The 11,308-nt window shown below is 40.9% G+C and overlaps 1 long non-coding RNA gene across 1 annotated transcript; it reads right to left on the bottom strand.

Moving 5' to 3' along the window:
* Positions 1 to 7,479: 7,479 nt before the first annotated feature.
* LOC120433291 lies at positions 7,480 to 8,471 on the bottom strand. Its single transcript, XR_005608468.1, has 3 exons — positions 8,392 to 8,471; positions 8,265 to 8,326; positions 7,480 to 8,190 (listed from the first exon to the last, which is right to left on the bottom strand). It is a non-coding gene; the product is annotated as an uncharacterized LOC120433291 (long non-coding RNA).
* Positions 8,472 to 11,308: the final 2,837 nt, after the last annotated feature.

The following is an 11,308-nucleotide window of genomic DNA, read 5'->3' as shown; positions in this document are numbered from 1 at the left end:
CAATATGAGTCTCTGTATGTCATTGTGGTCGGATGTGCTCCTGCTTGAGGACGCCTACTGTTGTCGGCATCTATTGTTCTACGCTGGCAGTAGGAATGGGAATCAAGAAGCGATTCCAAATAGTAAATTTCTGATTGGTACGCTTGAAAGCTTATCAGGGCCTTTTATCAGCACTTGCATGATTTTCTGACAGCTTCAAAAAACTTCTGTCAAACTCACTTCCAGACTCATACTTGAGTCATGTTCAGGTATTTTTTCCTACTGGTTGTGTTCTGATTTCAAGAAGATAAAACAGGTGCATCAACACCGAAATCTTCCACCCTGTTTGGCAGTTGTTTCCATGTCTGTCTGTGTGCTGACAGATGATGTGAATGCAATAGTATCTGTAGGTGAGATAAGTTTACAGGCATATACTTGAGAGGCCAGGAGTTGTCAGACTAAATAAAAAATAAATTAAAGAAATAAAAATAAAGAATTTCTTAAATTGCCAGGTTTGAAAATAATTTAAATATAAACCCCGACGCAGGACATATTAGACATATTATTAAACAAAAATGAAGCCAAAATGAGGAATCAGTGTGTGAAACGCTGAATGCACCCATGATTCAGTATCTTGTAGAACCACCTTATATTGAAGTAATGGTTTTCTGTATAACATTATCAGTTTATTGCATCAATTTTGACTCACTCTTCTTTGCAACATTACCTCATTTCATTGAGATTTGCGATGATTTATTCATGCACAGCTCTCTTAAGTTCCTGCCACAGCATTTCAATCAGGTTGACGTCTTGACTTTGACTGAGCAGCTTGATTCTTTTCTTTTTTTCTATTGTAGATTCAATTTCGATTGAATTTTGGCCAAGCTTCAGCTGTCAGACAGATCGTCTCATATTTGACTTGACAGAATACTTTGGTGTACGAATGTCGTAGAGTTTGTAGTCGACTCAATGACTGCCAGGTGCTCAGGTCCTGTGGCTGCAACACAAGCCCAAATCATGTCTGTGAAGGTTCACAATCATCCAGGTCATCGTAGTCTAAGGAGCTTGGAAAGAAAAGCGCCTGGACTTCTTTAAGTTGCTTGCAGACATTTCACTTCTCATCCGAGAAGCTTCTTCAGCTCCAGGCGCTTTTCTTTCCAAGTTTTAGACAAGCCCAAATCATCACACTTCCACCACCGTGCAGGACAGCTGGTCTGAGGTGTTTGTGCTGATGTGCTGTGTTTGGTTTTCCCCAGAAACCAAACACTGGTGTGGTTCTGTGCATTATGGCCAAACATATCCACTTTAGTCTCATCTGTCCAAAGGACATTGTTTCAGGCGTCTGTTTGTGCAGCTCTGCAAACCTAAACCATGCTGCCATTTTTTAAATTTTTTTAGAGAGAGAAGATCCTCGCAGCCCTTCCAAATGAACCATAATTGTTCTGTCTTAATCTAATTGTGCTGTTGTCATAAACCTTAACATTTACCATGCTAACTGAGACCTGTAGATGTAGGACTGCGATGTAGTTCTTGGGTATTTTGCAATTTCTCTGAGCATTGCACAGTCTTACCTTGTGGTTGATTTGCTGGAACGTCCACTCCCTGGAAGATTGGCAACTGCCTTGAATGTTTTAAATTCGTGAATAATCTTTCTCACTGCAGAATAATGGACTTTAGATTGCTTGCAAATGGTGTTATAACCCTTCCCAGACTGACAAGCAGCAACATTTGCTTCTCTAAGATCATTGCTGCTGTCTTTCCTCCTTGTGTTCAAACACACCAGAATGCTCCAGAACAGCAAACAACCCAAACTTCTGCTTTTTATGGAGGTGCTCACACTTGCTGATCAACAGTTAATAAGTTGCATTTGCTTAGCAGCAGCTGGCTGCCCTCTTTATTCATGTAGAAGCAGTAAGGGTGTGCTCAGTTTTTTTACACACTGTTTCTCCATTTTTGGCTTAGTTTTTGCAGAATAAATACTGACATTATGCAATACTTTATGTGTTGTTGTTCATCTGAGGTTGTACTTAAATAACTTTTTCAACTTCTAAGGAGTGGGTGGTTTTTTAAGTGATAGATAAATCTTAGCGGGAAAGAGGGTGTTGTTCTTGTTTACATGGCTGTTTTATGTCTGATGGCATAGATATCATACACACTACAGACGTTTCTTGCAACCTGGAAGTATTTATAATAATCAGTGATCTCACTGATGAAATTACCCTACAATAACTGCACATTTCTAAGCTCCAGCTCAGTTATTATCAAAGACAGTTGACATAACAAAGCTCTGCTTGAATACACTCAGTAATACTGTGCAAAATTACAGGATGTATTTAGTCTTTCTTTAACACACAGTTGCAGAAAAAGAAACTTGTAGATAAAAAGGAGGGAGAGAAGTGGGTAAAATGGAATTGCGGGAGTAGAAAAGATACAGTTGGTTAAGGATTCCTGTAAAATTTGCTAACTGATAGTAAAACTGATACTTTACTTGTGACGGCCTGGTTGTCTCATCATGGTAAAATGTGGTACTGGTGATACCCCAGGTAGCCAGAACTGCCATAAAGGCAGTTTTAAGTACTTAAATCTGTGGTTAAATCTGTGGTTGAACTTTTTTCTATGCATACAGCCATTAACCTATCCAAGTAAAAGCATTAAGACAGATTCAGTGACATTTACACTGATTTCATTAGAGAAAATATAGCTTGTATCACATTTAGGTACAAGGTTAGAGCTGGGCAAGTACACACTATGTTAAAGAAAGTATAAAATACAAATACAGTTCCAAAATGCAAGTATAATAAGATAAGACTATATATGCAAATTCTAAAACCATGCATTCCTGCTGCACCAACAAAACCCAAACCAAGCAGATGAAAAGGGTTCAACGAACGAACGAACGAACGAACGAACGAACGAACGAACGAACGAATATTAATTTGATTAATTTGATTTGATTAATGTTTGGATAATGCCCCAGTCCCACATTTGTTTCCCATTTAAATTTATTTGTAACTTCCCATATTATACTGCAGTATATATGCTAAGCTTCCTGCACTGCTGGTGTGTGTGTGTGTGTGTATGTGTGAGAGAGATCATTGAAAATGTTGGTAGCAGCCACATTAGCAGGTCTAAAAGAAGATTTTTGTCAACTCAAAATGCCGCCATGAAACTTCACATGTGTGTATTCTGACTTTAAAAGATGGGTGTTGTCTCAGCTGGTGCAACTGTGAGCCCATTATAACACGATCTCCAGACTGAATTTGCTAATGCTGTGACTTAACTTCAAATTGGCTGCAACGCCATGACCATAGCAGAAGCGGCCCATGCGTAATTTAGTACTTGTCAAGCCAGCATAAATAAACACAATTTTTTAGAAGCAAAGTTCTCAGCAACAGCCTCAAAGGCTGTCAACAGAACAATGTGATCCCTCTCTGTCTTCCCACTAGTGAATAAACACTCAGTTCAGTCCTTTTGGGCAACTGGATAAACCAAAAACAGCTGCAACTGTTTTTACATCTGTCGAACGCTGCTCCCCACCAACTCTGTCATTGAAGAGCTACTCCAATGCATACTTTAGGTTAAAATTACCACTACTTTTCAGATATCTATTGAATTACTTGGAGTTACGGGGAAGCAAACAATGCCAGCATATTTTGGTTTAGGAGGAGGTGGAGGTGGTAGGTGTGCATGTCATGTGCTGCTCATGGCTGCTTCAGCAGAGCAGATGCCTGCTGAGAGAGGAGACTGAAGAAACATGATCACCACTCACACCTGCTCTGATGGCCAGACACCGAGGATGAAATATTCCCAAGTTTTCAGTTTTTCCTGAGAAGACTAAAAAAAGGGCCAAAGTGAACATTTCGTTTTCCACAGCCTGTTCTTCGGCCTAACCAAGGTGAGCTTGTATAACCATTTAATTAATTTAGGATGCTCACTGCCTTTGGTTTTCTGTCCACACGTTTCCAAATAAACCGCAAAATTCTAAAGAACCTATTTAAAATTGGCCATTAGCCTCCGACTGCCAGTAAGCCTAAACAGGCCTCTTCCTGGGAAACTTGTGAGGAAACTGTGTAAATACGTGACCATCATTTCTGTGACCATGTTTCCATAATTATGATCAAATCCATGCAAGTTCAAACTTGTTTCCTCTCAAACATCATCGAATCAGACTAAGAACAGTGCCAACTTTAATCTACAGAAAACATTCCTGGAGAGAATATATATCCATACAGTTTGGACAGAGTACCTGTGATTGAAAGCAGAGGAACTTTGCAGTGTGTGCACACACAAATGTGTGTGTGTGTGTATTCCCTTTAGTTGACTAAATTGCCTTGTGTCTGTTAGTGCTGCGTGCCTCACTCTGACTAGATCCACAGACTGGTAGTGAAACCCAACACTCACACGGGGGAGAAAAGCCTTTCCCAAAAGTCTGGCTTGATTTCTTTACGAGGTGCAGTGTCACACTAGGTGGGCCAGCACACTGGGGAGTCTGCAAAAACCTGACACTGAACACGCCAAAACGAGCCCACGCCACTTAAATTTACTCAAAGAAATTAAGATGCTATGTTTTCTCAGAGCAGGATGCCCTGGTTTTAATACGGGGAGGATGTAAATCAAAGAGAGAGAAAAGAGCAGAGGGGGCAAAAGTGGAGTGGATCAGAAAAGCTGACCTCTGCTCATGAGTGAAGGTTATTTATGTGAGCAAGGTGAAAGATCAGGCCAGGGTTATAGCGAGGCTGATTTCTGGTGTTGACAAGAAACTTTGACATTTTGCGTAAAAGTAGATTTTGCTAATGACTCAGAGACAGAGTATTTCAGAAGGCTGTTCCTCCCCAAGTGTATTATTAGCTGCTCTGTTGACGTGCTGAACCTGAGTAATGACGCAGGACATGGAATTTCACTATTGCAACAGGAGAACCACCTTAACACAGCACTATGTTAACATGACATCTTGTTAGTGACATATTTTCCTCAAATTTTAAATCCCTTTTTCACATATCTGTAGTTCATTTTCTCATTACTCATTTCTTTCTCTCCATCATTTCCATGCCCCGCCTAGCCTTTCAGCTTCAATTACAGTCTTTACAACCGACATCGGCGCTGTCCACACTCCGTCTACACGCCCGTGTTTTCTTTTTATATCCTTTAAAATACCTAAATGTCCTCAGTTTGTTCATCTGGCTGCCAGACATGAAACAATATATGAACTCATGTTCTCTCTCAGCCCTCCTCTGCTTTGTCCTTGTGTTCCCCGAGGCAGCGGCTGTAAATCTCAACAGGCCACTAAGTGTCTTATCTGCTGTGCGTACTGGCTGTCTCTGGTTTGCCCAGGCAGAGTTTTAATGAGGACACCGACACCCTTGTTGCCTTTGTGTGGTCTGCTTGGAGTCTTAACAATATGACGCTGCATTCTATAAACCAAGGGAGGCCAGTGTGATCACCTTGGTTGCAGAGGAAGCAGAGAAGATGCTAGCTGGCTTGTGATCAGAGTCTGATAATTGCACAGAAACAAGCGAATCCGCTCTCATTACAAAGTTGGAAAAAGTAAAGAGTAATTTCCTGTATATGAAGTCACTGAGCAATGCAAACTGTCTGGAGCGTGGTTTAAAGAGAGGTGAATTCAGTGGTTTAGGTCCATCAGCTGATGTAAATACCTTTTTTTTCCCCCTGCCACAGCTGACAGAGGGCCAACACCAATACACAGAAGAGACGGTTTTCAGATGCAGAAGCATGGGCTCCAAACGCGTTCATGCAGAGAGGGTGAGAATTTATGACTCAAACTGTGGTTTTGTAAAAGCATATGATTTTGAATTACATCATCAGCTTTAGAAACCAACCAATTGGGAAATGTGTTTGCTCAAGTTTAGTCCCTGTGTGTTAGTGGAAGTGGTTGAATTCATTCACGTCTAGGAAAAACACGTCCTCGGGTATGCAATGTGGAGCAGTAACGCAAGAGGGTACAGCGTTTTACAGCAAATTAAAGCAATTTGTAGTACAGTCATTACATTCCTTGAAACCACTGATGCCAGCAGCCTTGATCTGTTATAAACTTTATATTTTTCATTTTCACACTGTATTCAACAACTACTTTTACCAACAGAAGTTCTTACCTTGGTCATGGATCTGCCAATTGACTAAGATGTTTCAGAGGCATTTTTGATTGCATCCTTTTATTGAGTTATATGCAAATGCATCCTATGTGGTTCACATTTCTGGAGTTTAAAGGCTCAGTTGCAACAGAGGAGAAAGGAGGACAGCAGTTGCATTGAAGTTTTTAGTTACAAGTAGTTGCAATGACCATTTTCAACATCAAGGTGATTGCACAGATCACCTGGCAGGAGGCAACCTGTCTCCAAACAGTCGTGGGCCAACTCGTACTGACAGCAATCGCTTTCAGACAGACCTGCAAAAGTGTGAAAAGAACTGGCAGCTAATTTATAAAAGGAGACAAATTGCCAACATGTTGCAATCCAACTCAGTAAGTCTGCACCAATGAGTGCAGTTTGTCTACGATGGGTCTCTTTGCAGTAGGGGGACTTGATTCAACTGGTTGCATTTTGGGTGCATTCCTGTTAAATGTCCATCCTGCACTAATTATTTCACAATTTCTGGAGGTGTTTCTGAATTTTTAAAGTGTGAGTGTCATTTCATGTGAATTTCTGTGCATGTAGAGGCAAAACATTTGTGGGTTTTGTTGTTTTATCGCAGATCAACTTTGACCTCATCCAAACCGCATACATACTGATGGCAGACTGATTCCATCTTATTACAGTTTTATCACCAACTTTGCCATGAGAAGTGCAAGTAGTCGCAGGCCTGGTCCCTGTTGTCGAATCAACCATCCCATTTCTTGTGCTGCTTACTTTACAATGAGGAACTGGAAACACAGATGCTGTCAGTAGTGATATCTACTCATAGTATCTTTTGCCAGCTCCGAGCACTGCTTCAGGTGTTTGTAATGCTTGAAAACACGTCTCAGAAAGAGGACGACTGAAGCATGACTGATTGGATTTGCGCTAACCCACAGCTGCCCTGGTAATTGTAGTGATGCATGAATTTGATGATGAGTAGATGCAAAGTAAACTTCAAACTGGCAGGAATGCTATGAATTGTAGGAGCTTAGTATTGACTATAAGGTCAAAACTCTTTTATTTTTATGAGGGTACCTTTGCCATATGCGGAAATCCTGCTTAATTGCCCCTTTATCTCGGCTGTATCTAGTACAAATGGAATTTCGTGATTCCAGTGTTGTATCAATAAGAATGTGGAAAAAAATAAGAATAACTAAGACTCTCCCTGTGTCTAGTTCTGCTGGCGCCACTGATTTTGTGTGGGTGTGCGCGTGTGTGGCAGCACAAGGTGGAAATAAAGTAAATACGCTTCACAGTTTAAAAGACAACGCCACCCTGGGAATTTCACCCAGAGAATACTGGAGGTAACACTAATCACCAAGAAGGCAGTTAGGTTTGTTATACTCAGTACAGAGACGAGGTTCAATGATTAGTTAACAATTTATTAGTTAAAACAACGTATAAAAGCACAATCATAAGTGTACAAATATGCTTTTTTTTGTTTTTTAAAAAAGGTATTCAGAGCTGAGGCTTACCAGTGGAGGGGCAGGGATGCCACAAACTCAAAAAAGACAAAAAACCACACCATGACAGTGCAGCACACTATCACACACTCACACTAATAGACTACACAAGGCAGGTGTGTACACTCAAAGGATCCCACCACCAAGGCACCCTAGTCTCCTCCACGTCAGCGCTCCGCATCTGAATAAAAGAAACAAAGAAAATTTTAATATATTGCAACAAAACTAATATGCAGCGCTGGGGGATAACCCAACTGCAGGACCACACTGGTGATCTACAGCTAGAAAAAGGGCCTCCCACCAGTGGTGTAACAAAAATCCAAACTACAAATCAAAAACATACAATCTAGATAAAACTCTAAAGTCTGGAGCAAACGGAATCGCCGTATTGCTCCAACTTGCCGTCTGCACGACTATAAGTTAATTATCCGGTCAATCAATATGCACGCCAGCTGACTCCCATAACAGGCATGCATATGGCCGCTGTCCACGCCGACGTCCACTTTAAAAGCTGGCAGCAGCAGGAAAAGAAACCTCGCAACGGGAACAGACGGTAAAAGCAAAGCAAAGCAGCAGCACTTCCGTTAGCGTAGCGTGGCGTAAAAGGCCCACACTTCCTGCAAAGCATAATAAATAATTACTATAAAAGAAAAATAAAAGGCAGAGATGGTGACAAAATTGAATTACGTACCGAGTAAGCCGCGTCATAAAACATGAGCAGAATGGCTCAAAGGAGGCTTCTACAGCTACGACCTACAAACAATAGCCGTTTACCACCAAGTAAGGTAATGTACACACTACAATGAGTAAACACCTACCAGCCGCGATGGTGGCTTCAGAAGGGTAACCCGCAAATGATCTCTGCAACACCAAAGGTAAGTCAGGTGACCAAAAAGGAGATCACAGGTAAGCGATCCAGGGACGCTCAAATGGCCACTATTTATACTAGCGCCCCCTAATGCGCCAGGCTGAAAGTGGATTGAACCGAGAAATAACATTCATCCTGCCACACGTGTGTGGGCATTCAATTAACGCATCCACTATGAATTTAGGTCCTGCCGCTTGCGCATGTCTGTACTGCTCAATACTTTAAAACTTTCAGTGCTTATAGGCTGTCTTTCCAGTCAGGAGTTAGTTGTTAGAGTTAATAGAAATTTCCTGTCAGTGGAAGTGATTTGAAACAGTTTTTCGGCACAGATGAAGAAACTGAAGGTAGATGACCAACACTGGCAAAAATACGGGGAATACACTTTCCTTCTGCTCCAGTGTTGAGTAACTACCTGTTTTGTTTGCATGTTTTGTGTTCCATCTTACGTACTTGCAGGGTACACCTACATCTGGAAGGTGTTTTAAACCATAACATATATGTGTTTGCAGCACTATCCTCCATTGACGTAAGAATGCACATTCAATCTTTGCTGGGAGGTAAACACAAGCACCTTAAGCTTCTCACACATGTGGTCATCATGTGCTAAGAGGCAATTAAAATTCTTATTTACTAGCCTGTTAAATTCATTCATACATTCGGATGACGAGAAGCTGTATGCCGAAGAACCCACAGGTTGGAATAAGTGTCTTTTACTTAAAGGCTGTGAACACTAAATAGTGGTAACCTTGAATGAAAACATGCAGGCATGAAATCATAGTCAAAACATAAGATCAGTGTTAGGTAAAACAAAATAGGAAAAAAAAGACACATACACATAACTTTGTCTCCATTACAGATTACAAATGAACAACAAGTATTATTTTTTTACTGCATTAACTGTTGAGACGTTATACACCTCAACAGTTAATGCAGTACAATTATTTAGAGGTATGTTTGTATATATGTGTATACAATTATTCAGAGGTTTCAATGTAGTTAGGCAAATTGATGGAAACACAACTAAAAAAAGCTGATTTTTAATAATTTGTTGACAATCCCTTCAAGGGAATGGCTGCGTGATGTCTCGAGCCCACAGACCAAACAATTCCTTTCAAACAAACAGCACACAACAATTCCTCCTTTGTGATGCTTTGTCAGGTCTGTGCCACAGCTTCAGTTGTTGCTTGTTTGTGGGTCTTTGTGCTTTTAGCTTTGTTGACTCGATCGCTGCACAACATTTCACTTCGGTTGCGTAATTTCACATGAACTTTGCTGCACTTAAATTAGCAGACAGTAGGACATGGGGATCTTCAAAAAAACCTACCTCTGTCTCCTGCCACGTCACTTTTATAACACGGGTGATCAGATGCCAATGGAAAGCGTGCACGCCCATGCATCATGCAGCCTCTGCTGTCCTTTCATTCTGTTACATGTTGATTATAACTTTGACCCGTCCAAAGTGTGCTTTTCCTGAGCTGGTCTGACTTTCTTGGATGTTCTTGGAAGCCTAATCTGGCCTTTCTGTGCTCAAGGCTGACAAATTGTTTGCACCTTGTGGTGAATCCTCTGTGCTTGCTCCTTTGAAGTCGTCTCTTTAAAGTAAACTTGGACAATTATATCCCTACCTCCTGGAAAGTGTTCTGCACTTGGCTGGATATTGCAAAGGGCCTTGTCTTTACAATGACAAATTATCCTATGATCATTCACCACTGCTGTCTTCAGTGGATGTCTGAGTTCACAAAGGTTCTTTTTGTTTCTCAGAATGAAACAAACTTGACTGGGTGCTTCCTAATTTTCTCATTATCTCCGATTGCGATTTGGTGTTGTACATTTTAAGGTTTTACTTGAATAAAGAGCATGTTGTGGGTTCACAGCCACAGCTAAATGCAAAGGGCAGAGTAGGATCTTGGAAAGATTAAACCTTTTTACTTTTTTAATTGGACAAAGAGTTGTCTAATTACATTTCATTCATTTAAATACCCTCTAACTAAAGGTGAGAGTCTGGAAATTAAGTTCAACAGCTAAAACAACCCAAATTATACTACTACATGAGTCTGGCCTCTTTTTTGTGAGATACAAATCACCGATAAAATGTTGCAGTCGTACACCAACGATCCTTTTCAGTCTCAACTTCCCAAGTTATTTCCGACTGAAGCTGGAGCTCACCCAAACGTGGATGCTGCCGAAGCTTTTCGTTGAAAGCTAATACTTTAGCTTCTTTGAAGGGACAAGTATTCAACACATGGCTGAGGACACAGCAGGAGAAAGGACTGCTTTCTGACCCTGCGCTACTTTGACCTCGCAATGACCTCCGTTGAAGTAAGGAAGAGATCCCCTTCACTGATCTCTGTCAAATAAAACACTGACCACTAATATATCAGTCAGCAAGACAGGTAGGGCACATATTGTTCAGCTTTTTAAATGTTTACTAATTATGACCAACAGGATGATCTGGTCCTCATTCAGACACTTTGTAGCTCCGTTTTATTAAAACAAAACACCCTGTGGCTTAGCAATTTCCACCTCCACTGGATTAAAAACGTTTCCCTCTGTGATTATATCTTCCTGCCTTGGAAAAAGAAAACACATTTTGCCCAGGTAAACAATGCAGACAGAAATAGAGGTGATCTTGGCCTCAGACCTCAAATATTCAGTCAAACCATCCATGGTTTAGGAAGTACGTACTCATGCACAGCCTGATCAGCTTGGTGGATGCTCGTCCCTCTCCTGAGGAAGTTCACCACACGAGGATGTTAACTCTACCACCTACTGCACATCCACACTTAGAAAAACACATGTTTTGCACCACTGTGGTAAACATCTAAGATAAGCAACAAAAGTTTCTCTCTTCTTGACCTCAAACATAA

Source organism: Oreochromis aureus, linkage group 15, assembly GCF_013358895.1.
Source record: "Oreochromis aureus strain Israel breed Guangdong linkage group 15, ZZ_aureus, whole genome shotgun sequence".
In the NCBI taxonomy this organism is placed as follows: Eukaryota; Metazoa; Chordata; class Actinopteri; order Cichliformes; family Cichlidae; genus Oreochromis; species Oreochromis aureus.
The sequence above is the reverse complement of the archived record's forward strand: the minus strand, read 5'-3'. Positions and strand labels throughout refer to the sequence as shown.